Source organism: Lepidochelys olivacea (assembly GCF_965140295.1).
Source record: "Lepidochelys olivacea isolate rLepOli2 genome assembly, chromosome: 7".
In the NCBI taxonomy this organism is placed as follows: domain Eukaryota; kingdom Metazoa; phylum Chordata; order Testudines; family Cheloniidae; genus Lepidochelys; species Lepidochelys olivacea.
In genome coordinates, this window is record NC_140417.1 from 31,231,274 (window position 1) to 31,256,037 (window position 24,764).

Sequence of the window (24,764 nt, forward strand, 5' to 3'; positions counted from 1 at the left end):
AAAAAAGAAAAGGAAGGGAAAAATCCATTCCCACCACAGGTTGGACGTGAAATCAGCCCTTGCAGTGAGGAATCCAGGGTATTATCCCTCCGGGTTGCAACTTCTCCCCTGCAAAAATGATTGGACAAAGCTATTAGGTAAAGGGTATTTGCAAAGGAGGAAATAGCAGAGTTGCTGGCCTAGTAATTAACAGCCATTGCACACACAGAGCTCAATCCGACACTGCCAGTAGATCAGAGGAACGCACACACAGAGGTTGACACACACATTCACACATGTACACAGATTTGCACTGAGAAGGACACGCACACAGATCGACATAAACAGACTCATGTAGAGATTGACACACAGAGACTCCCTAACACACATATGTGCACAGAGACTGAGACACACACAGAAACACAGGCAGAGAGAGACTCTCACAGGGACACACAGTCACACACAGACCTGACACACACACACACAAGTGACACACACACACAGAAGCACATATACATACATATGATCTATCTTTCTGTCTCTCTCTCACACTCTCTCTCTCTCTCTCAGACACAGACACACACACACAGTCTTTCACTCAGACACAAACACATACAGAGTCTGTATTTCGGTGTATCAGAGTTGGGAGAAATAATTGTGCCATCCTTCATTGCCAAACCTATATTCATACCAATGAGGCTGCAGACAAACTAGAGCAAGCAGGTGACGAGTTCTAGATACTCAGAACTTTGTGAAAACGAGAAGCCCCTTAGCTCAATCTCTGGATTTGGCTCAATGACCCACATTTTTCAAAAATGACTTAGTGATTTGGGGTGCCTGACCTGAGACTCCCAGGGTTTCTCAGAGGGGACTTTCTGGACACCAGGTGCCTGCATTTCAGAACCCCCTCTAAGAACAAAACATCCCCAAATCATGAGTTTCTTTGGAAAATGTAGACTCTTGTGGATGGACTTTTTAAATAATAATATAGCGCTTTCCATCAGTAGGCCTCAAAGCACTTTACAAAGGAGGTCAATATCATTAGTTCCATTTCATAAATAGGGAAACCGAGGCACAGAGTGGGGTAGTGACTTACCCAAGGTCATACAGCAGGCCAGTGGCCAAGCAGGCAATAGATCAGGTTGCCCGAGTGCCAATCCAATGCTTTATTCACTAGGCCACAGAAAGTGGGGTCAAATGCGTAGACTTAGGCTCCTGAAATCGCATTTTCAAAAGCGACGAAGACATTTAGGAGCTGAAGTCCCATTTATTTTAAATGAGATTTAGGCTCCTAAGGCCCAGATCCTCAAAGGTATTTAGGCTCCTAACTCACATTGAAACTAGGCACCTAAATACCATTGAAGGTCTGGGCCTAAATGACTTTTGAAAAGGAGACTTAGGCTCCTAAATCACATAGGCACATATGAAAATTGTGCTCTAAGTTTCTAAGTCACTTAGGGATTTTTGAAGATGTTCCCCTAAAAGCCTATGAGACTTCTGAAATTGGGACTTGGGCACTTTTGAAAATGTCACCCATTAAGCACCATCCCACAATAAATTTCTAATTCCCCACTCCTTTGAAGATCTGTTGTTATGGTAAGGCTTGGAAGCACCGACCAAAATGGATTTTTGAACTCATTTGAAATTTCAAAATAATTGTCAATTCAAGATGGGTCTGTTTTCCATCCTCTCAGCTTCCATCATCTGCAAAATGTTTTCAGCTGAAATTTTGATCACAAATATCCATCAGCATTTTATTATTTACCAAAAATTCCAGAAAGCGGCTTCTGATAGAAAATATTCTGTAGAACTTTTCACCAAAGAAGAAAAGATTTTTCTAATGTTGATGATTTTCTGTGAAAGTTAAAAAAAAAAGAAAAAGTAAAAGAAAAAGTTTTTGGCTGGGGGAAAAAATGTAGTTCATAAATTTCATCCGATTCTAAAACTGATGAACTTTGGCAAAAACTGCCTTTGGAGAAGCCAAAATCTCTGAGCCTCTGTAAAGCAGAGGAATAAAAACTAAGAAGATGATCAGAGATTAAATTTCAGAATGAAATCAGAATAACATGATCTGTGTTCAGTCAAGGTTGTATACACAGGGGGCATTGCCTTGGTCAGTAGAGACTTCTGTGTCTTTGAAACGTTCAAGGGGGGTGGGGATTTCGTTCAGTCACACAGACATGGGTTGGTATTGGCATAATGAAAAAATGCTCCCATCCCGCCTGATGTTTTTGAATTCTGCTCGGAGATGAGCCACATGGCTCTCCCGAGAAACAAAAGAACAGAAGGGGGAAAAGCACTGAGTGAAGGCATGACTGGAATAAATGACTTCAAGATGGAGCTGTGGGGGGAAAAGAAAAAGAAAAGCCGTCTGGTGGCTTTTTAAACCATTTCTGCTAGCGTGGGGTGTTGACAAATTGGCTTAAAGTTTCAAGGCTGCGTGGTATGGTAAGAATCCTTCGCCTGGCATTATCTGTGCTGCCGGAACTTGTGTTATGGAAATCGGGAGCCTGCAGCGTGGATTTCTCCAATTAATTTCCAGCAAATGGGATTTTCACAGCCCATCTCTGGACCCCTTTGCTCTAACTTTCCATTCCGCCGTTCCTCTCTTTTCAAGCAAAACCACATGGGCTCGTGGTGCAAAGAAATGGAGTTTGTGCTCCAACCCTCCCGCTTAGAATCAGACCCCCAGAGACCAGATTTTCCAGGGCTCAGCACCACAAGTGAGGACAGAATTTCCTCCCTCAAAAGCTCAGTTCCCATCCTGCTGAAAAGCCAAACCTGAGTATCCCGCTGAGTGTGGGCTGGAGAAATCTTGTCCAAATTATGGGGCTGGGAGGGTCCCAGAGCTCAGGTTCCGGCCCAAGCCCAGAAATCTTCACAGCAATGAAACAGCCCCTCAGCCCGAGCCCTGTGAGCCTGAGTTGGCTGGCACAGGCCAGCCACGGGGTTTTCTTTGCTGTGTAGACCCACCCAAAGCCATCCACACTCTCAACAGCCTGATCTTCCTTGCAAGCCTGTCGCTTCTAGTAATCTGGAACCCTGAGTGCTGCAGCTCTTTTAGCCCTGCTACCTTATGAGAGTAGCAATTCACCCTTGCGAAGAAAACCTGTGAATCTTCCTTCAACCCCTCTACTTCCTGCAATTTGCTGGGCTGGTGAAAACAACCCACCTTCATTAGTGTCACTGAGGCCAGATCCCCTGTTGTTGTGAATGGGCATTTGCTTCATTAGAGCCATTGGGGCCAGATCCCCAGCTGGTGCAAATAGGCCATAGCTCCACTGGAGCCAATGGGTTCCGATCCCCAGCTAGTGTAAATCAGCATTGCTCCATTGAATTAAAGGGGGTTATACCAGGAACAGCTGGTCATTAGAGTCCAGCTGGTGTCGCACCAATAATGTCTGGCTGATGCACTGCAGGGTGCAGTACCACTTGCTGCCACTGGGGGTGACTTTTGGTGGGGCAGATCCACTCCACGGGTGGGACAAAGGGAGAAGATATAGCCCCCCTGAGAGGACAGGGCTGTCTGCCCATGGCTCACTGCAGCCTCTACTCCCAATTCCCCCTCTCCCCTTCCCCCACCTGCGCAGTCCTGACACTTCCCATTTCTGGGCACCAACGGAAGCTGCTTTACACCAGCTGGGAACGTGGCTGCGCGCTGCAAGCCAAAGCTGGCACCACATAGGCCCGGTCAGCAGCAGCTTCAAAGCCCTCTCTTATTAATGAAGAATTCCCGGTTCATTTCAGCACTGAAAGAAACCTGTGTAATAAAAGGCGCTAAGGGGGTCTCAGTGGCGGGGCAGGGCCCCGCAGAAAGCACAGGGAGCATGGGGCGGCTCTGCCAGTAGAGCACAGGAAGCGCCCTGCCGTTCTCCCAGTGGGGTTATGGATGTAGATAATCTCCCTCCCCTCTTATTCTGCAAAACTCAGAGGTGAAGCTTAAATCCCCTTTGATGTTATTACAAGCACTTTTTTCCCTTCAATTAATAGCAAGGAAAAGAAGTGCTGTGAGAGCTCCCCAGAGCCAGGTACGCTGGTAAATATTAACAGAGGCACCAGACTGGATCTGACCAATGGCCCAGCCAGCCCGGCATCCCATCCTCACACTCTCACCCCTGCTGATCACACCATTGGGCCCATCTAGCCTGGTATTCTGTTCCCACTCCCTGCCCCCAGATCAGACCAGTTGGCCCATTTAGTCCAGTATCCTGCCTCTCACCCACCCCTGCCCAGATCAGACCAATGGGCCCAGCTAGCCTGGTATCCCATCTCTCACCAGCTGCAAGAAAGCCCGTCTCTGCTGTTCTTGGTACGTACTGTGTGCATGGCGGTAGCATCCCGGAGACCCAGGCTGGGACTCTGTTGTGCTAGGTGCTGTACAGTCCCTGCCCCAAAGAGCTTACGTTTGAAGTAATCTGTGCCTCAAGGTGCTACTGAAATACTGCTAATAATGCACATGCCAGAATTGGGCTTTGATCTTGGTACTACCATCATACCAATAATAATGTGCTCACCATAATGACTACTCAGTCTGGACTGGGGCCTCTATCATAATATCAGTAATAATGCACACCCTAGAATGAGTCACTGATCTGGGCTGGGTCTCTAGTTGGTACTGTAATACTAATAACAACACACACGTCGTAATGATACCCTGATCTCAGTCAGGATGTGTAGGCACTGCCATAATGTGGACAGCATAATGATGCTACTGTAATACCAGTAAAAATGCACATGCTCTAATGATGCCCTGATCTCAGTCTGTAATACAGATAATAGGGATGAAGCGGCTAGTGCACATTCATGCTGCTGCCCCCTGCTGAATGGAATGAGAACCATATGTCATAGGCCCCAACCCGTTAAGAGCAGGGGGTGATTCTCTGTTTACTCTCCATGATTCTCTGCACCCTGAGTCTGAGTGAATGTGACTTTGTGACATTCTCCGCCTCTTGCTAGAAGCAAACCCCAGAAGCGACTAGTCAGACTGCATTAGCTGCAGCCGGCTCCGAACATGAGACTGGCCATATTTAAAGCAAGGGGAAATATCAGAGGGTGGGGGAGACAGTTGTGAGCAAATTTGCAAAGGCATCTCACCAGCACCAGGGTCGATTGGGAATCTGCAGTGGCACATCCTACCCCAGGGTACCTGGGCTGTGCCGTCTCCCTGCCAGGGCAGGATGCATGTGGCAGCCCTGGTCCCAGCCATCAGCCGATGAAAGCGTCTCACACACAAGTGTGGCAACAGATTGTCACCAGAGTTGTGAAGGGGGAGAGCAGTGTTAATTACAGGCGGGCAGCAGGGCTCTTTGATCTTCCCCACTGCTTGCAAATTAGCGTCTTAGGGTTTTTTTAATAATAATGAAAAAGCTGCTTTTGTTTCAAACGATCAAATGAATAAGTAAATACTCTGCTGTTTGTGCAAAGCAGAAAAATCTGTAAAGAAGCAGCAGATTGAACTAACAGGTAGGTTTCAGAGTAGCAGCCGTGTTAGTCTGTATTCGCAAAAAGAAAAGGAGGACTTGTGGCACCTTAGAGACTAACAAATTTATTTGAGCATGAGCTTTTGTGAGCTACAGTAGGGGCACTGGATTGGGAGGCTGGACAATCCAATATAGTTTAATGGGTGGAGAAGAGGTCTTGGAGGATTCCAAGTCCCCGAGCAGACATGCCAACCTACTGTTAATATGCACTTTTCATCAGCAGCTTTTAAAGAATTTACAAAGGAGATTATCATTACCCCCATTGTACAGATGGGGAAGTTGAGGCACAGAGACAGGTGGAGTGATCTGCTTAAGGTAACACACCAGGCCAGTTGTAGAGCCAGGACTAGACCCAGGTGTTCTGAGTCTCAGATCAGTGCCATATCCAGCATGTTTGCCCTGGCTTATGCCCGGTCTTTGACGACTGTTAACTGTAGCAAATTGCTAGTGTATGTAAGGCCCAGGAATCAGGACTCCTGTGTTCTAGTCCCAGCTCTAGGAGGGATGTGTAGTCTAGAGGTTAGAATAGATGGGACCGGGCATTAGGACTCCTGGGTTCTATTCCATTCCCTGAGGCTGCTCTAACTTATGCCAACCCTAGAACAATGGGAATGGCAAGGTGTATTAAAGCCAGAAGCCCCCCTCAATTCCCAAAAGGCAGGACCAGAGTAAATGAGAATCAGGCTAAAGATGTGTAATTTTCTAGGCCTGGACAATGCAGAATTTATCCCTGGGGCATGGCTGCAGAGGGCAGCACAGAATAGAAAAAAAAAAGTGCATTTTAGTCCCTTTATTTTTAAAAAATAATTGGAAACAGAATCTGCTTAAGAAAAAAACCCAACAGAATAATTGGTCCTGACTGCTAATATTTTGGCACTGTTTTAAATATTCCATCTAAAGAAATTGGCCCCCCAAAGCCCCAGAATGGTTGGCTGGTTTGTGTGAAAATCCCTGCTTTCTAGCAGCCAGGGGTCAATGCAGAAGGGCTGACTCGCCCTCAATGCAAAGCATGCATTGATTTAAAAGTGTTGGTCATTTATTTGAATGCTTCTGTGTCCAACATTTCACTGGCGCGCCCCATAAAACACAACACAAGCCTTTTGCAGTGGCATGCGCAGTGCACCCTGGCAGCAAAGCAGGGTACACATTTTGTTGGTGGATCCTTTCTTATTGCCATAGCTTGGAGTTGGTAGTGTGGTTTCCGAATCGAAAGGGTGCTTCAGAAAGGATCTTCATGGAGTAATGGGCAAACAGCACTGAATACATCACTGGGAAAGGGGGGAATGATCTGTAGGAAACAGGATTAGACTTGAGATCCTTATAGTTTAGTTTAGAATGATCTTCTTCAGTCTCTCACTGATAGAGCCCAGTCCGGTCCCTTCCCCTATGCCTCTCCAGCACGCAGGGAGAGTTCACCTCTAGTTCACAGGGCCAAATCCAACCTCAGTCAGTAGAGGCAGAACTTCATTCCCTGCCCCTTGGCCCACGAGTCACATGAGCTTTGTGGATCTCACCCTAATTCCTTGTGAAGAGGGGCCCCTATTCAAGACATCTTGGACCTGTTTTTCTGTCATCCCACATTGTGTGTGGTCCTTTGCCTAGTACAAAGTGAGCGGAAAACACAAAGGGCTGCTTATCCTTCACATGTGTGCAGTCCTTTGCACTAGCACAGTGTTTTGTGTAAAACACTGGAGGCTTGATTCTCCATTGCCTTGGACCCTATGCTGTCATTTGTACTAGTGCAAAGTGAGTGTACAACACAAGAGGCCTGATTCTCCATCACTCTGCCCCATGTGTGCTCATTTGCACTAGTACAGAGCAAGTGTGGAATGCCACCCAGTTGGAACACTAGCATTTTACACTCTCTAGTGTAAATGATTGCACATGGTTCAGAAAAATCCCTAGTGTTTCCACACTCAATTTACACTAGTGTAAATGACTGCATAGGGCACAAGGCCACTGAGAGCCTCGCTCATTGCACCCTTTCAGTCACTGATTGTCCACCATGGAAACTGAACTCCTGCACCCTGCTCTGTGTCTACCGCCTCTTTAACAGCTGATAACTCCTGAACTACCATCGCCAGGCCATCCTTCCTCTTGCTGGCTGAAAACCAAGATTCCCAACTACTTCTTGAATACACAGAACTTTTTGCTCCAGACAGCAGATGCCAATATCAGATGGGAATTGAAGAAGCGAGTCCCCCACGCCCAAAAAAAAATTTCCAAGAGAGTAATTGGAATGATGTGATTTTAAGGTGGAAAATCGTGTGGACAGTCTTTCGCTTTGCACAGGTCCATAGAAATTATATTCCAGCCCCAATGGACTGCATAAAATTATCCACTGGCAGACACAGCCCAGACTGAGAAGTGGGAACAGGCAACAGGGAGTATGTGCAAATTACTCTGAACTGAAATAGCCCATTGCAGCCTGCATCCCCTGCTCTATTCCTCCTCCCTCTGCCACCTGCGGCCACCTTGGTGGCAGCTGCACCCAGCCCCCCAGTGGCAGCAGGTGGTACTGCACCTTGCAGTGCCTCAAACCATGCAGCCCAGAAGCATTTTGAATGGATAGCACTGGGGTGGGGACTGCACCTGGTGCCCAGCGCTGTTGTGTTAATTCCATGCTGGGCTGCAATATGTCGCTGAGTGAGGGCTTCCTCTTGGCCAACACATCACGTACTGAACCCCGGGACATCCAGAGCTAAAAACATGAGCTGCGCCCACCTGAGCAGGTGGTCTTTAACCAAGGGGCCCTACCTAGGGGATGGCACAGCGGGGGACTTGTAGCCAAAGCAGGGCAAATAATGGGTTTCTCAGTGTATGGCAATTCCAACAAATCCGGGAAAAATGTATTTGGGGTCAAAGAGAAAACAAAACTTTTCAAAATTTTCGGTGAGTCAAAAAGTCTAAGCCAGTGTTTTGTTTTGGGACATTTTAAAAATGTTTTTAAATTAAAATAAAACCAACGGCAATTTTGCATTGAAAAAATCAAAACTTTTTGATTTTTTCAGAATATTCCCCCCCCCCCCCCCGAACAATTTGGCGAAACCAACAGAAATTCAGGAAACGGAGCTGCATATTTTGCTGACAAAAGTTTTGGTCGGAAAACATCACCCAGCTCTTGCTGTGCCGTGCTCAGCAGCTGTTATGTTTGCAAGAGGGTAGACATCTGTGTGTGGGGAAGTGCTGAGAGTACAGCGGGACCCTCTGGGTCTTTCACTCCTTGTTTCCATTGGAGCTGGCGTCCCAGCCACGACCTGAGCAGCCCCCTCTCCCCATCACAGGCTGACGCAGACATTTATGGAAACAGCCCAGTCTGCTTCTCTGCTCCCATTCCCTGCCGCTCGATCACTTTCCTTGGTGACCTCCCTGCCCTTTGCCATCTGCAGGGATCTGAATGTGACACTCCGCTCCAGGGCAGGCCCCAGATGTTGCATGGAGCGGGGTAGATTCATTTCTTCATGCTGCTGCAGCAGAACAAATGTGGCTTGATGCAATCAGGCAGACAGACATTGTGATAAGGGCAGTGCGGCGGGACACAGGGTCACCTGGGTTCTTCTGCTTGCTTTGCTGCATCAAGCCCCTTCCCCTCTCAGTGCCGCTGTTTCCCCTCCCACCCTGGTTCTTTCTAGATTATAAGCTGGTCAGTTCAGGGACTGTCTATTACTGTATGCTTGTGCAGCACCCAGCACAATGGGGCCCTGATCTTAGCTGGGGCTTGTGCATCACCTGGCACAATGTGGATTCTGATCTCAGTTGGGGTCCAGTCTCAGTTTAGGCACCACCGTAATGCTGCTAATAATAACACTGGGGTCGTATGAAAAGTTCCCGGGCACCAGTAATGGAGTGAGACTGGAACTGCCTGCAGCAGCAGCTCACTTGAATCCGCACGCACATGGGGACTGGATGACACCACACCCTGAACTGGAGACCTAGATGACAGAGATGGGAGCACAGCCTTGGTAGTATTTGAACTTGTAAACCCAGGTGAGTTGCTGTGTCTCAGCCGCAGCCATCTATCCACAGCCACCCATCTAACGTCCATCTCTACCCGTATCTGCAGTACAGAGCCCCTCTATCCAGCCCCACTGTAGAGCCCTCTGTTGATCCCCATCTTCCCCATTTTTCTGTGTATCTTCACGCATAGCCCTGTCTCTTTCTCCCCTCCCCTTACTGGCTCTGCTGTGTGGAGCTCTGTGCCTCTGAACAGAAGCAGCTCAGCCAGTGTACAGGGCTGCTTTCCAGCCTGTCCCTCACCCATTCCCAGGAGCTTTCACAGGGGCTGCTCCAGCTGGAGAGTGCCTGGTGAGTAAGAGCCTGTCAGAGCATTCGGGAAGGGCCCACACTGAGCCCTGTATTTTGAGGGGAATCAGGCAAGAGGAGGTACCCATTCCACAGGGTGTTTAACGTAGTGACAGCTATTTATACAGGGATCCCTTGTCCGGTGCTGAGATGCAGCCAGCTCTGGGGTGAAGTGCAGGGGCTGTTTACTTCAGGGATCCCTCACCTGGCACTGAGATGCAGATAGCTCTGGTGCAGGAAATCTGTTTATTCAGGAATTCCTTGACAGGCACTGACATGCAGCTGCCTCTGGGGTGGAGCCGTTGTTTGTACAGGGATGTATCACTTGGTGCTGAGGTGCAGACACAGGTTGGGGCAGATATTTATACAGGGATCTCTTGACAAGCACTGAGATGCAGCTGCCTCTGGGGTGGAGCACTTCTACCCATGCCAGCAACACTTTAGGATGACTGATGTATCCAACAGCTGGTGGCTTGGAGAAATGGCATTAACTGAGCTGGATTTTAACCAGGGCACTGGGAGTGAAAATAAAATCCCTGCCAGAAACCTCCCCCCTCTTTTCCCACCTGGCCAGTTCTTTAAAGCTGGTTTCCCCCAGATCCTCAGCTCCTAAGCTTCTGCTGCAGCATGCGGCATCATTTCACCAACGTCGCAGCCTCCCTTCCACGTAGGCACCTGAGCTTTTTCAGCACAGATTCCCCTAGGCTTCAAGGACATTTCCAGTCTTCCTGCCGTCTGGCAGAGCAGCTGGTGGCATGGAGGGGAGTTTAAGGGAAGATTTATGAGACAAGTTAAAATTTAATTTGGGTGGCAGAGCCTGTGCTGCTGAGATGCTCCTGGGCCAAGATTAATTGCTGTCTTGCTCACAGCCCTTGATCCTACCCCCCCTCCATTTAGCATCCAGTGAAGTAGTTCAGGCCAGGAATGGGGGAGGTCTGATACTAAGGGGATAGGCAGGATCCTAGACTTTGCAAAGAACGTGGCATGAAATAGAATGGGAGAGAATGTGGCTTTATGCAGGAAGTCGTGTGGACAGAGCACAGGACTCGGGGTCAGGACTCCTGGATTCTATACCTGGCTCTGGGGGGGGGGGGGGAAGGGTGTCTAGTGGTTAGTGTGTGGGGGGGGTTGGGGGCTGGGATCCAGAACTCCTGGGTTCTATTCTCAGCTCAGGTTGGGAACACACATGTAGCTACAGCAGGGAGGGTCTGGCCTGTTGCCTTTACAGTGAGTCGTGTGCTGTCAGGAGCTATCTAAATAATAACTATTAATAACGCCAGATAGTGGGAGTCTGGGGGGAGCGAGAGAGATTAATGAAAGAGCACTCCCAGCCATAACCCTCCCACAGCGAAGACTGGAGCTCAACTGCGTGCGCCAGATTGATTGAACTTGTACTGTCTCCTCGGGCATTCCCTTTGTGCTGAACAGATCCTCAGCTGGTGTCAATCAGCAGGAGTTCTGCTGACTCCAGTGGAGTGATGCTGATCTGGCTATTGATGCCAATGGAATGATGCTGATTTACACCAGCGCGGGATCTGGCCACTTTGAGTCAAGCGGAGTGGTGGGCGCTGCACAGACCTCAACAGAGACTGGAGCCCCCCTTGTTCTGGGTGCTGCACAGGCCCCCCCGAGCTCATGGCCCCATCATGCTGGGTGCTGCACACATACTGTAAGAGACAGTCTCTGCCCCACAGTGCTTGCCATCTAAACAGACAAAGGAAGGATCATTATCCCATTTTACAGATGGAGAAACTGAGGCACAGAGCAGTGGCATCTCGGATTGTCAAAAAACCCAGGAACCCATCTCCTAGCCTAAGCAATCTGGGTACATAGGGAGCTTTAGGCAGCCCCAGGAATTGAACACAGTCATCCCGCCTCCCACTCTGCTGCCCTAACCCCGAAGCCAGGCCTCCAGGGGCCTTTCATAGCCTGTGGCCAGTAGCCTGTATCATAGATTCTTATCCCTCCACCTTTTATCCTTGCTGGGTTGGCACTGACCACAGCTTTTGCAGCAAATGAGATTTTGTGGCTCCGTGGGTTGCATCTGTTTAAATATTTAATGGGGGATTTGCCTCTGTGCTTTCACCTGGCCCCTCTTAACAGACTTCCTAAATAGCTTCCAAAGCTCCCCTGCTGATCAAAACACACAGTTAAAAGAGATGCCTAGTTAATCTTGGAAGGGCTCCTGGCCTCAGTTAGACCCGGCACTGGCTGCAGGCAAAGCTGCTGCCTTGTGGATGGTACCACATCAGGGAAGGGACAATCGGAACAAGTGCTCCAGAAGCCAGTGATCCGGGATCCTCCAACACACAGGGAGCTTCAAAGGTGTGAAATACCCCGGTGCTGGGCTATTTGTGGTGCCTTGCCCGGAGCCTGGGGTATAGGGAAATGTTTTTCTGTCTAGACAGATTTATACTCTGTCCATCCATTTGTAATATCTATCTGTCCATCCCCATATACTCCCCTCTATCCATCTCAGTCCATCTCCCCTCCATATTCCTATATCCATCTAACCATCCCCATACATACACACTGTTAAGAACTGACAGATGCATGCCTGAGTGTTCAGAAAGCCTGCAACAATAGCTCCCAGGGGTGCGAACAAGGCATGGGGGGTGGAGCTACAGCAGCCTAGGTCCTGACAGCACCAACCACCCTTTCCTTGTCCTTACAATGAGAACAAAGAGCATTTCCCCCAGCTCTTGTTGCTTCTAATCCTCCTGCACCTTTTCCTTTGCCAGTTTCCAGATTGGGGGTGGGCGGCTAATCAGAGTTTATTCCACCGGGACTGAGAATTTGAGGGAGGGGTTGAAATAACTTAATTACCCTAAACTGCTCATCTGGTTGCACAATGTAATTGGATTGATTTTGCATGTGGTTTATATATATGTATTCTCCTTCATCCCAGTTGCCAGCTGCATTTAATATTTTAATTCCCTAAGCTTCTTTAGACTAGGGTAAACAGGAGAGGTGTGTATGACCAGGCCTTGTGGGGTGTTTGGGGTGGGACAGTTCTGGCACTCCTTTGTGAGCTTGAGTCAGAAAGTTTAGGGCTCTACAGGAGGACTGGGAGTTAGGACTCCTGAGTTCAATCCCCAGCTTTGGGAAGGGAGTGGGGTCTAGTGGTTAGAGCAGGGTATCTGGGAGTCAGGACCCCTGGGTTCTATCCCAGCTATGCTAAAGCTGAAGTGGTAGCTAGCCCTTCTGTTCTTCACAGCGGCAGGTGTCACAGAGATTTCCTAAACTCCCCGCTGTGCAAGCAGACATTTACACACACAGACTCTGCATGTAACTTCCCCCACCAAACACTCTACTGATATCCCCTCCCTACACACACACACCATGCAGCTCAGCTTGAGGAAGCATGCAAAGCCAAGCCCTGTGTCACAGGGGGCTTTAGCAGTTAGATGCCTCTTCCCCCTCCCCTTCCCACCTCCCCTCCCATCCACTCAAACCGCAGATATTCCCATTCCAGCCAGGCTTGCTTTGATGCACAGAGGTCTATTTAAATGTAAATGGCCATAGGCCCAGCAAAGAGAGATCTGGACTCGTTCGGAGCCCCTGGATGCTGTCAGCGGCAACTGGATGGAAAGAGTGAGGAGCTTTGTGGTCTAATGGGACTCCTGGGTTCTACTCCTGCTTTGCCAGTGCCCTGCTAGGTGACCTTGGGCAAGTTCCTTCCTTTCTCTGGGCCTTTGTTTCCCCTCCCACTTGTCTGCTCAGACTGTGAGCTCTTCAAGGGAGTGTCTGGCTCTGACTCTTTCTCTATGCAGTGCTTGGCATGATGAGGGCCTTGATTTCAATCGGAGTCTGTGTAGTGCCTGGCACAGTGGGGGCCTGATCTCGGTCAGGGTCTGTGTAGCGCCCAGCATGAACAGTCCAGTAGATAGCAGCTAGCTGGAAAGCATCAGAGTGGGATGTAATAGACAATTTTTAGACAGAACAGTTTGCTGTTGGAAAACACAGTTTGGTTAAAATGGAACATGTTGTGGGAACATGTCAATTTTGACAAATTTATTGTCAGGAAGAAGTCAGAACGAATCATTTTGACTTTCTCATTTTGTTCTCAGACGGTAAATCATTCCGTTTCCACTGGGTCCTCTCGATTTTTTTTTACTTTTCTATGAATTCTGACATTTTGAAATTTTTTTGTTCCAAAGCAGAAATTTTCCAGAGAAGGAAAAATCCCACCAAAAAAGTTTGATTCGGTTCCATTGAATTGTTTTCTTTTGATCATGTGAAAACATTTCATTTTGAGAAGGAGAAAACGTTTTTTTCCACATAATCTTTTGATGCATTTTAGTTTGCCTTTGGTGTGATAGGAGATGAGATTTCCCTTCTCAAAATGAACCGATTTGACATTATAAAAAGGAAGAGATGCAGTGGAATTTTCCTTTTTTCTAGATTTGATCCCAGATCAAATAGGTAGGGGTATTTGGGTGAAACTGAATTACCTGTGGTATACAGGTGGTCAGACTAGATGATCAGACCCTTCTGGCCTTAAACTCTATGAAATCTCTCAGTCTTTTGGACCCTAGCCTGGCGCACAAGGCAGCGTCCCTGTTTCACCGCCCTTGCCCCAACCGCCCACCCCCCTGACAGCAAGGTAGGTTCTTTGCAGTGTGTGAAGCATCCATCCCCCTTCCCCCCAGCCTTCTAACCACGCTAGGCATCTCCAGTGCTGCCAATAACATATCCTGCAAAGAGGCTCTGCATTAAAAAGCTGGTGACTGACATGGCAGAGGGAGTAGCTGTGTTAAAAAATGGCCCCTTTAGTTCTCCCCTCCCCCACCCCATTGGCTATCTGATTCAGCTGACACAAAGGAGCACTGGGCTCCTGTTAACGCCAAGGAGCGTGGGCAGGCATGGCAGGGCAAGCGCGTGGGTCTGCTCCATCCCCTCCCTGCATGGGATCTCCATTCATAGTGCCCAGGCAGGAGGCATCAAGGACTCAGCGGGAGTAGGGGGGAGACCCGGGAGGGGGTTTGGCAGGACCAATGGACGAGTGCGGGGGTAGCATTTTATGAGAGCAGGAGTTATGCATCTGGGAGGAATTAATGCAGGTCGTCTGTGCAGCCTCCTTGGAGCATACAGCTGCAAATCACTCAAAGATGCAGGGCCAGAATGAAGGTCAGGACTCCTGGGTTCTAAGCTCAGCTCAGGGAGGAGAGGGGGTTCTAGTGATTAGAGAAGGGAATCAGGACTCCTGGGTTCTGCCCCTGTGCTGGGAGCTCTAGCCTGGAATGGTGGCAACTGCAGTTTCCGTTCTTTCTTTTGGTGAATTCCTCATCTCATGTCATTCGGTACTGGTTCCTCCTCTCTGGGGCTGCAGGGGTTGGGCCAAGACCAGGCAATGGGGGACTGGTGCTGATAGCAGTTCCCCAGGCCTGGGCAAGGATATGTGTCAATGGAAGGGGCAGATATTGGACGAAGACGGGGACTCCCTGGTGTCGCTCTTGCCAATATTTTGTGGGTTCTGGTTCCTCCCAACTCTCTCCTGTTGTTCTCCACTCCCCACCCCCAGATCAGAGGACCGAACCCAATAGCCCTGACTCCCAGACTGCCTGTTCTAACCACTAGACATCACTTCCCTCACAGAGCAGGGGACAGAACCCAGGAGTCCTGATTCCCAGCCCCTCCCGTTCTAACCACTAGACCCCACTCCCTACCAGATCAGGGGACAGAACCCAGGAGACCAAACTCCTATCCACCCTCTGATCTAACCACTAGACTCCGCTAGCCTTCCAGAACTGAGACTAGAACCCAGGTGTCCTGAAGACCCTCTACCACTAGCCCCTGGAACAGAGTCAGAGTACGGACTGTGCTGCTCATGAGGAAAGCAGGCTGTGGCTTAGATCGGGGCAGAAAACTTTCCAGGAGTAATAACAACAGCAATTAATAGTTATGCTCATTAAAATACTTGCTAATTAATCCCCTTGATATTCACAAAGTTAGCCTCCTGCTTCAGAGTGAGCAAGTGACTCACCAAAGAGAGTTGGGAATAGAACCCAGGAGTCCGGACTCCCAAACCCCCTGGCCTCAACCCTCTAGATTTCACTCCCCTCCCCTGCAGCTGGGGACAGAACCAAGGAGTCCTGACTTCCAGCCCCCGCGTAACCACTAGACACCACTCCCTGGCCACCTTCTCCTTAGCCCCCATATTTCTCACACGATGCCCAACAGCAGTGGCATCAGACAGCCCCCCTCTTACGGTACCAGTTATTCTCCATAAAGCACATATCTTATCATAGCAAGGCCTGTATGGGAGCTGTTATTGCAAGGGGAATGGCCTCTTCCATTTGTATCTATCCAGGCTATTCTGGTCCCTTATCTAAGGCATCACGGGGCAAAGCACTCAGGAGAGAAACAGGAGTTATAGAAACCAGCCTCCTGTTCTATTGGAGAGAGATATTCACCCCTGATTTACTTACTTCTCTATTTATTTGCCTAGTGCAGGCTTTTATGGAGTGTTAATATGCTGGGAAAAGAGCCCTGGTCTAATCCATCCACATGGGGCTGTAATAAATTCCCTCCCACAACCTGTGGGGAAGGGGCCTACGTGTCCTGGCTCCCAGTCCTCCCCAGAGCCCTCACTCTCAGCCTCTCCGCCCCCCGCCCCGAAACTTTAACCACTATCCTCTCCTCCCAGAGCTGAGAATAGAACCCAGGAGTCCTGGCTCTGAGCCCCCAGTACTCTAACCATTGGACTCCACTCCCACCCAGAGCTGGCATAGAATCAAAAATAGGTCTAGTGGTTAGAGAAGTGGGGGCTGAGTCAGGACTCCTTGGTTCTATTCCCAACTCTGGGAGGGGACTGAGGTCAAATGGTTAGAATGAGGAGGACTGGGGGTTGGGGCTCCTGGGTTCTATTCCCAGCTTCATTGGAGTGGGGGACTGGGAGCCAGGACTGCTGAGTTCTGTTCTCGTCTCCTGCCACAGCAAGTTCCTTCCTCTCTGTGCGTCACTCTCCCCCACCTTACCCCCATAACAGGGATAAGAATATTTTCCTTCCTGCCCCTGGATGAATTTATTTGTCCCAGACTCTGGGAGCTCAGGGAACTGAATCCTATTGCTCTTTTGTCCAACGAACCAAGCAGTGACTGAACTTCCCTGCTCCTCAAACCAGCTGGGGAAAAATACATCAGCCAGTCTTGTCCTCACATCTCATCTGCATGATTTGTTAAGCAGGAGAGGATGCCTAGAGCAAGCTGCGTTCGGTTCCTGAGTGTCCCGCAGGGCCTTGGCAGCCATAGCACCCGGCATAATCTTCCCCTTGCGTGAATTGCCAAGGGCTGGTGTTATGGGGAAAGCTTGGCTAAAAAAAAGGCATCAGCTCCCTGGCCCATGCACTACGGTACCCTGGCAGGGTGGCTGGCAGGAAAGATGGGTGGCATGTTTTGGCCAAAACATTTTTGGGGCAATAAATGCAGATTTGGTGACACCGACATGTTTGGTGGATTTTGGTGGCGTTGTGGGATTGTTCATTTTGATCCCCCCAAAAAACATTGACACATTTTGATTTTCCAGTTCAAAATGACTGCGTTTCAATGTGTCCTTTCATCTTATTTTTTAAATCCCCAAATGTCAAAAAATGGTGGAAATCAAGGTGATTTTTTTCCAATTTTTTGGTTTGCTGAAAATTTTCATTTTCAGTCTGAGCTGAAATAACTTTTCCCCCTGGTTTTTTGAAGTTGCCAACATGTCAAAATATGCATTCCATGCTCAGCTGTAGCTGGCAGCGGGGTTGGAACTAGGGATCTCTCTTAATAGGGTCCCAAGCCTCTGCAGCCTGAGCTAAAAGATCTAAAGTTGTACGAGGCTCAGCAACCTCTATATGTGGCTCCCTGCTACCACTAGAGGGCGACAGAATGAACGGGTGAGGCTTACACATGCCCCCCCCCCCCTCCTTAGGAACCATGCCCCAGTTAATGGCCCGGATCCTGTGAATTTGATGCCCCTGCAGCACTTGCTGCTCCCGTTTCATTCCTACTGCTGCCACCGCTCTCGGCATCATGACGTCGTTGCCATTAAGCAGCCTGGCTCTAAAGACAGTTGCAGAGGGGCTGGGATAAGGGAGTCGTCTGCCTGGATTGCAAACTCAGATTAGTAGGGGACAGGGCCGGCTCTGGGCACCAGCAAACCAAGCATGTGCTTGGGGCACTTTTCAAGGGGCGGCACTCCGGACCCTTTTTTTTTTTTTTGCTTCGGTGGCATTCTGCTTGGGGCGACAAAAAACCTAGAGCCAGCCCTGGTAGGGGACTGGCTGCTCAGTGGGGTGGGGAATGGGGCCTTTCCCATCCAGAGGGTGCCAGCTCCCGTCCATACCTAGGTGTCTGAAATGTGTTCCCTTCCAGCACCAGTGTGACGCATGCAATGAGTTGGCTGGGACTCATCTGACAAATTACCACCCCACTAAAATAACACCATTGCAGCCAGCATCCTCAGCCATCTTAGCTAGATAATAAGATTCCAGGATTGTCACCGTGTGTCACGAACCCTAGAATGTCTGCTGAGTCAGTGTGACCTGATAGAAAGAGCTCCAAGCATTGGTTAGAGCTCTCTTTGTTCAGAGTGTCACCAAGGTCAATTATTCCTGAGATTCGCGGTCTGTTACCGTCGTCCAGTTTGTATGTTCTCGGCCATCTTTCGCTTTTTTACATACACGACTACACAAATTCACCTGTGCAACAGCCCGGGCGTTCAGCTCCAAGTTATTTAATACTTGTGTGATGGTAGCGCCCAGAAGCCCCAGCCAGGGATCAGGACCCCATTGTGCTAGGTGCTGTACAGACACAGAAGAAAAGACAATCAGGAGCTAAACATTGAATGGCCCATACAGACCGAGTTCCCTTCTCATCTAACATCCTTAGAATTAAGGCAGAATGAGCAACCGCGCTGTGTATGCATAAAAAATCTGTTCTAGGCAAATCTTTGGTTCTCAGGATTCCTTGAGGGAGCACCCAAGGGGTTAACTCATCCTCATCTCTTCCCTGTTTATATGGGATTGTAATCAGCCTTCAGAAACCTACTGTCTCCTCCACGCTTTACAATTCCCGCTCCTATCCACACGCCCCAGTGCATTATTATGAACACAATGGCCCCGCGTTGCAGAAATAAATTATTTTCCCTGTGTCTTTAACTGCCTGATTATTTTTCTGATGTGCCAATCTGCTGAATTTAATCCAATCAGACTGGCATAATCTCCTGTGACTGTGTCAATAGGCTTGTTCCTTAAGTATTAGGGTTAATAGGGAAGAGGCATTTCTATATGTTCATTATTACTATTTTTGCTGTGCTTAAAAAATATTAACCAACACCCAAAATAAAGAGAGACACATTCCCACAGTGCAGTAATTATACACTGCTGATTTTAGCTGATGCATACACCTGATCAGTAGTGAGCATGATCAATTTATCTTACCTAGATGGACCCTGTTAATTAGCACCTCAAAATATTTAACATCCACAACATACCATTGTGCCAGGTGCTGCCCAGACCCTGACTGAGATCAGGGCCCCCATTGTGCCAGGTACTGCTCAGACCCCAACCAAGATCACAGCCCCTGTTGTGCTGTGTGCTGCCCAGACACACAGTGAGAGATAGTCCCTGCCCCACACAGCTCACAGTCTAAATAGACAAATGAAGGATTATTCTCCCCATTTTACAGATGGAAAAACCAAGGGCCAGAGAAGAGAAATGGAGTCTGTGGTAGATCAGGGAATTGATCCCACATTTCTTAGCGCCTAGCCTAGTGCCCTAGCCATTGGGAAATCCTTCTTTTGGCTGAACTAAACGGTTGGGGGTCAGACTAAACCAGCCACTCAGTGATGGGGGGTTCAGGTAAACACCTCCCTAGTGGCTGGTTATTCCATAATTGACCACTAAGGGGTTTCTTATAGCTGGTTCTAGCTTCTGTTGCAGATGGGATACCTGAGTAGATGGGCCCCATTGTTCCACTGTGGTGCCAGGATTCCTATAAAGTACAGAGCAGTCTGAAATGGACGTGCTCATCTTATCTGTACTGTTGAGCAATGATTATTCACTGAGATGGCAGGATAGATCCTTAGATAGATGGAGAAGGATTATGTCTGGTGAGAGAGAGATTGTGTGATACATATAACCCCTTTTGAGGCTGGCCAGAGCTGGGGATAGGATCCAGGTGTCCTGACTCCTAGCCTACTGCTCTCTCCTCTAACCACTACACCACACTTCCCTCCGAAAGCAAAGGACAGAACCCAGTACTTTCAGCCTCCCTCTCTAAACCACTGGACCCCGCTCTCTTCCCTGAACTGGGAACAGAATGCAGGCCAGAGACTTGAGAGACAAACTAGAAGGACACAGCAAGCCGGTCCATTGTCAGAAACCCAGCGATTTCTCTGCTGCCCAGGCTTTCTTGGACTGCTACTGCTGGGGTGTTCATTAATGTAAGGACCATGTGTAATGAAGTAAGTGAGAGTTAAAGAGCCCATGATCTCCATGCTGGGCACTTGTGGGTTTTTTTATCGGCCTGATTTCCATTGAGATAATTCGCCCTCCTGGCCTTTCTCTCTGGCATGCGGCTGTTCCCTTTAAAAACATAATATATATCTCTAGCCCTTCCCAATTGGATGTTTCATGCCTCATATGCCATAACAGTTAGTCAATTTCCACCCAGGATAAGAAATCTATTTTTATTTGCAGTGGAATGGGGTGTGTGTGTGTATGGGTGTATTATTTTCATATTGTATTTTATTTATTTATACTGAGCCCCCTATTGTTAACGCTCTCATTCACTTGGCATTAGTTATGGTGTTTTCTCCGCACCCAATGGCTGTAATATACCAAGGATATAGATTTTACGGTTTATTTATTTTTTTCTTCTTAGACAAGCTAAAGAGATTGTTTGTGGACGGGGGAAATAATCACCAGCTATTCAATGCTCCCCCTTCCTTATCCTTTCCCCTAGCCCCACTGCTGCCAGAGATTTGGGGAAGGAAATCAGTCTCAGCTTTGGAGTCAGCAAGAGAGGAAGGCACAGATATATGGGGGAGGGCTTGAAAATATGATGTGGGAGGTTTTGCTATCATTTTGTTCTGCTGTAGCATGATATCAGAAGATTGAAAAGGTCAGGTGGATAGGGGGACTGCACTAAGATATAGGTCATGTGGCATCTACTTCTGGCTCTGCTGGGTGACCTGGGGAAGTGGCATCCGTTCCCCGTGCCTCAGTTTCCCCTCCCACCGTTTGACTATTTAGACTGTCCACTGTTTGAGCTGGGGATTGTGTCTGGGCCCTCAGTCTGTTGGGGTTTGTGCAGTGGCCCCCCTCAGTGGATCCTCAGCTGGTGCAAATTGGCAGCGCTCCACTGGAGTCAGGGGGGCCAGATCCCCAGCTAATGTAAATCAGCGTTGCTCCATTGGAATCAATGGCCAGATCTTCAGCTGGTGTAAACTGACACTGCCCCCATTAGAGTCAGTGGGTCAGATCCCCAGCCAGTATAAATACACCTGTTTGCATCAGCTGAGAATCCTTCTCCAGCACTGTAAAGGGCGCCTATTACAGCAAATGAGGCTATAATTCATATTCAAACTAGTGGAAACACCATCCATGGTCCTGCCACTAACCCCTGGCTGCGTAATTTGATTGTAAATTTTCTAATTGCATCAGTTGAGCCAATCCAGTGTCTTGGATGTTCAAGAATTGATCTTTTAAAAAGCTGTTGAAAAATTGGAGAGAGTGCAGAGAAGAGCCACAGAAATGATGAGAGATGGAAAAAATGCTCTTACTGGGAGAGATGTAAGAACAGGAGCAGCAGAAGCTCCTTAAAAGTGGCCCGGCTCTGCCCCTTCACCCTGAGACCCTGCCCCCGTGCCAACCCTTGCCTCTGCCCTTGCGCTGCCCATACCCTTGAGGCCCCGCCCTCGCACCACTCCTTCCCCTCAAGATCCCCCTCCCGCTCCACTCGCTCCTCTCTGCTTCTCCTGTTGCTCACCCTTACGGCCGGTAAAAAGCTTTTACATGATCTTACTTTTAAAAGTGATAGGGGCCTCCCCTCCCATCCCAATCCTGGCGCCCCTGCATAAGAAGTTCAATCTGTTTAGCTTCTCAGAAGAAAGACTGAAAGAGGGCTTGACTCTGGAGCATATGTACCTTCACAAGGAGAATATATCAGTGCTAAAGCGCGCTTTAACCTAATGGAGAAGGCAGAACACGGACCTAAGGCTGGAGGTGAAGGCAGACATATTCCAGTTAGAAATAAGTCATCAGTTTCTCCTGAGAAGAGTGATTATCCATTGGAACAAACTCCCAAGAGAAGGGATGGATTTTCCATCTGACTGGATGCCTCCCTGGAAGTTGATTCAATCAAACACAGGTTTTTGGGCTCAGTAAAGGGGTAATTTGGTGAAATTCTGCAGCCTCTGCTGTACAGGAAGAAATCAGACCAGATGATCTAATGGTCCCTTCTGGCCTTGAAAAATCAGTGACCCAAGATCCCCCGGCTTTCTTTGTGACTCTTTAGTGATGCAAATCATCCTCCCTGACACTAAACTTTGTGGGAGCTGGAGTGTTTTTTAATTAAAAGCTGCAAACCTTCTATGGTTGCACCTATGCTGACCAGACTTTAATACACGTCCCCCTGTGTAGCCCTAGTGGCTCAAGAGAGTCCACTCCAGTGTGATGCATCCATTTAATCCTCGATTCTAAGGCTAGAAGAGAGCACTGTGATCATCTGGTTTGACCTTCTGTATAACACAGGCTATAAGACTGCCCTGAAATAATGCCTGACCTAGAGCACCTCTTTTAGAAAAACAGCCAATATTGATTTCAGAATTGCCCATGATGGAGGAAAAAAGAGGGAGAAATTATTATTATTTTATTTGCAATTAAATCCACAATTTAGGGGTGTTCTCTTTTTTGCAGCACCTGCTGCAAATTCTCCTCAGAAAACTGGCTTGGTTTTTAACCACTTTGTTACGACTCAACATAGGCATGTTGATCAGAAGCCAGGCTCCTAGATGCACCTCTGAAGCTCGTGCAGAAGGATAAAAGAAGCATCAGAGCTATCAAAGATGAAGGTAAAAACTCCTTCTCAGGGCAGATGGGAAAATGCAATTTCTGTTCCACAGGAAATCCCAACAATGTGAAGGATTTTTTCATTCCAAATCAGTGAAAAGCCAAAATTTTAAAGTTTCCCATGAAAAGCAAGGGCCAAATTATGTTGACCAGGGACCATTGAAACATTTTGTTTTGAAAAGAAATGGTAGGACATTCTCAATAAGGTAAAAATGGATCATTTCCCTTTGATTCATTTTCTTTCCATTTTTCTATGCTATTAAACTATTAAATATAACAGATGTACTATAGATAATATATACATGACATATCTACATATTATACATTATTAGAAATATTTGAATAGCTTAGAAAAATGGAAACTAAACAAATCAAAACGGTGACACTGAAATGAAACATTTCCAAATGATTCCAAGGCCAGAAGGGCCAACTGTGATCAACTAGCCTGACCTCCTGTGTAACACAGGCCATAGGACTTCCCCAAAATAATTCCTAGAGCAAATCTTTTAGACAAACATTAAAATCTTGATTTTATCCTAAGTAAATTGTTCCAGTGGTTAATTACTCTCGCCATTAAATATTGATGCTTTATTTCCAGTCTGAATTTGTGTAGCTTCAACTTCCTGCCATTGGATCATATTAGATCTGTCTCTGCTAGATTTGTTCCCCATGTTGACATTTAGAGGCTGTAATCTAGATTGCCCTTTAACCTTCTCTCTTTTAAACTAAATAGACTGAGCTCTTTGGGTATATCACTATAAGGCATGGTTTCTAATCTTTAATCATTCTCATGGCTCTTCTCTGAACCCTCTCCAATTTATCAACATCCTTCTTGCATTCTGGGCACAGATTCATCCTGCCTCAGCCCTGGGGATGGACTAGGTGACTTCTTGAGGCCCATTCCAGTCTTGCATTGCTATGATTCTAGGATATTTTTCGACATCATCAAAATGAGAAAATCAAGACGGTCCATGATGACTTTCTCCCTTTGAAAGTATCATTAGAATCAAAACGTTCCCATGATGCCACATTTTTTGATGGAAACCACTTTGGATTAAACTTCCTTGACCAGTTCCATTCATGGATTTGTAGATTTCACAGAGCCATAGAGTTTAAGGACCTTTAGATCATCTAGTTTGACCTTGTGCACATCTCAGGCCATTACATTTCACCCAGTTACCCCTGTACTCAGCCCAGTATCATAATACTCTAAACACTGTTCCCAAATGGTTTTGCATGCATCATAGGAGCTACACCAATTTCCATGCCTAGCAGTGCTGCTAGGAGCTGTAATAGGCTCACTGCATGAGGAGGAATGAAGACTTCCTACTCCTGGGTTCTATTTTGTCTTGCCAGAGGCAAACTGCATACCAATGTGCCTCTTCTCTAAGCAAAGCAGCCCTTTCCTCACCCCCTCCCACACCAGTTGTGGAACCTAAGACAGAGGCTGCTGTTTGGGGGAATTAAAGCTATGTAAGATCCCACATCGATTACAGATGTGCTGGTTTTTCAAACAAATTCGCTGGGTGTAACTGTGGTTGCTGGAAAAGGTGGATTAGCGGTTAGGGCAAGGCATGGGTGGGAGCCAGGACTCCTGGGATCTATCCCTGCCTGTGGGAAGGGCATGGGTATAATTAACAGAGCAGCATTGCGAATCTTCAGGATTTATTCCTGAATCTCATGATTTTTGGCATTTTCCTTAAAGTCATGGGATTCTTGGGGTTCTTTTTTTTTAAAAGGTATATAATGTAAATAAACAAACTGCGCTCCGAAGATACCAGACACAACATCACTGATTTCTCCCTTCCAAGTAGGGTGACCAGACAGCAAGTGTGAAAAATTGGGACGGGGGTAATATGAGCCTCTATAAGAAAAAGATCCCAAAATCAGCACTGTCCATATAAAATCGGGACATCTGATCACCCTACTTCCAAGAGCTGGGGTTAGAA

At 47.8% G+C, this 24,764-nt stretch overlaps 1 protein-coding gene and 1 long non-coding RNA gene across 4 annotated transcripts in view; one reads left to right on the forward strand and one right to left on the reverse strand.

Annotated features, from left to right (window-relative positions):
- MACROD1 (mono-ADP ribosylhydrolase 1) overlaps positions 1-24,764 on the forward strand; it is a 185,579-nt gene that overhangs the window by 59,733 nt on the left and 101,082 nt on the right. The gene's annotated exons all lie outside the window — the stretch shown is intronic.
- The window catches only part of LOC311523641, a 66,284-nt gene continuing 41,566 nt past the window's right edge, over positions 47-24,764 (reverse strand). The window contains exon 3 of the long non-coding RNA XR_014712394.1: positions 47-108. This is a non-coding gene — a long non-coding RNA (uncharacterized lncRNA). The remainder of the gene's footprint in view (positions 109-24,764) is intronic.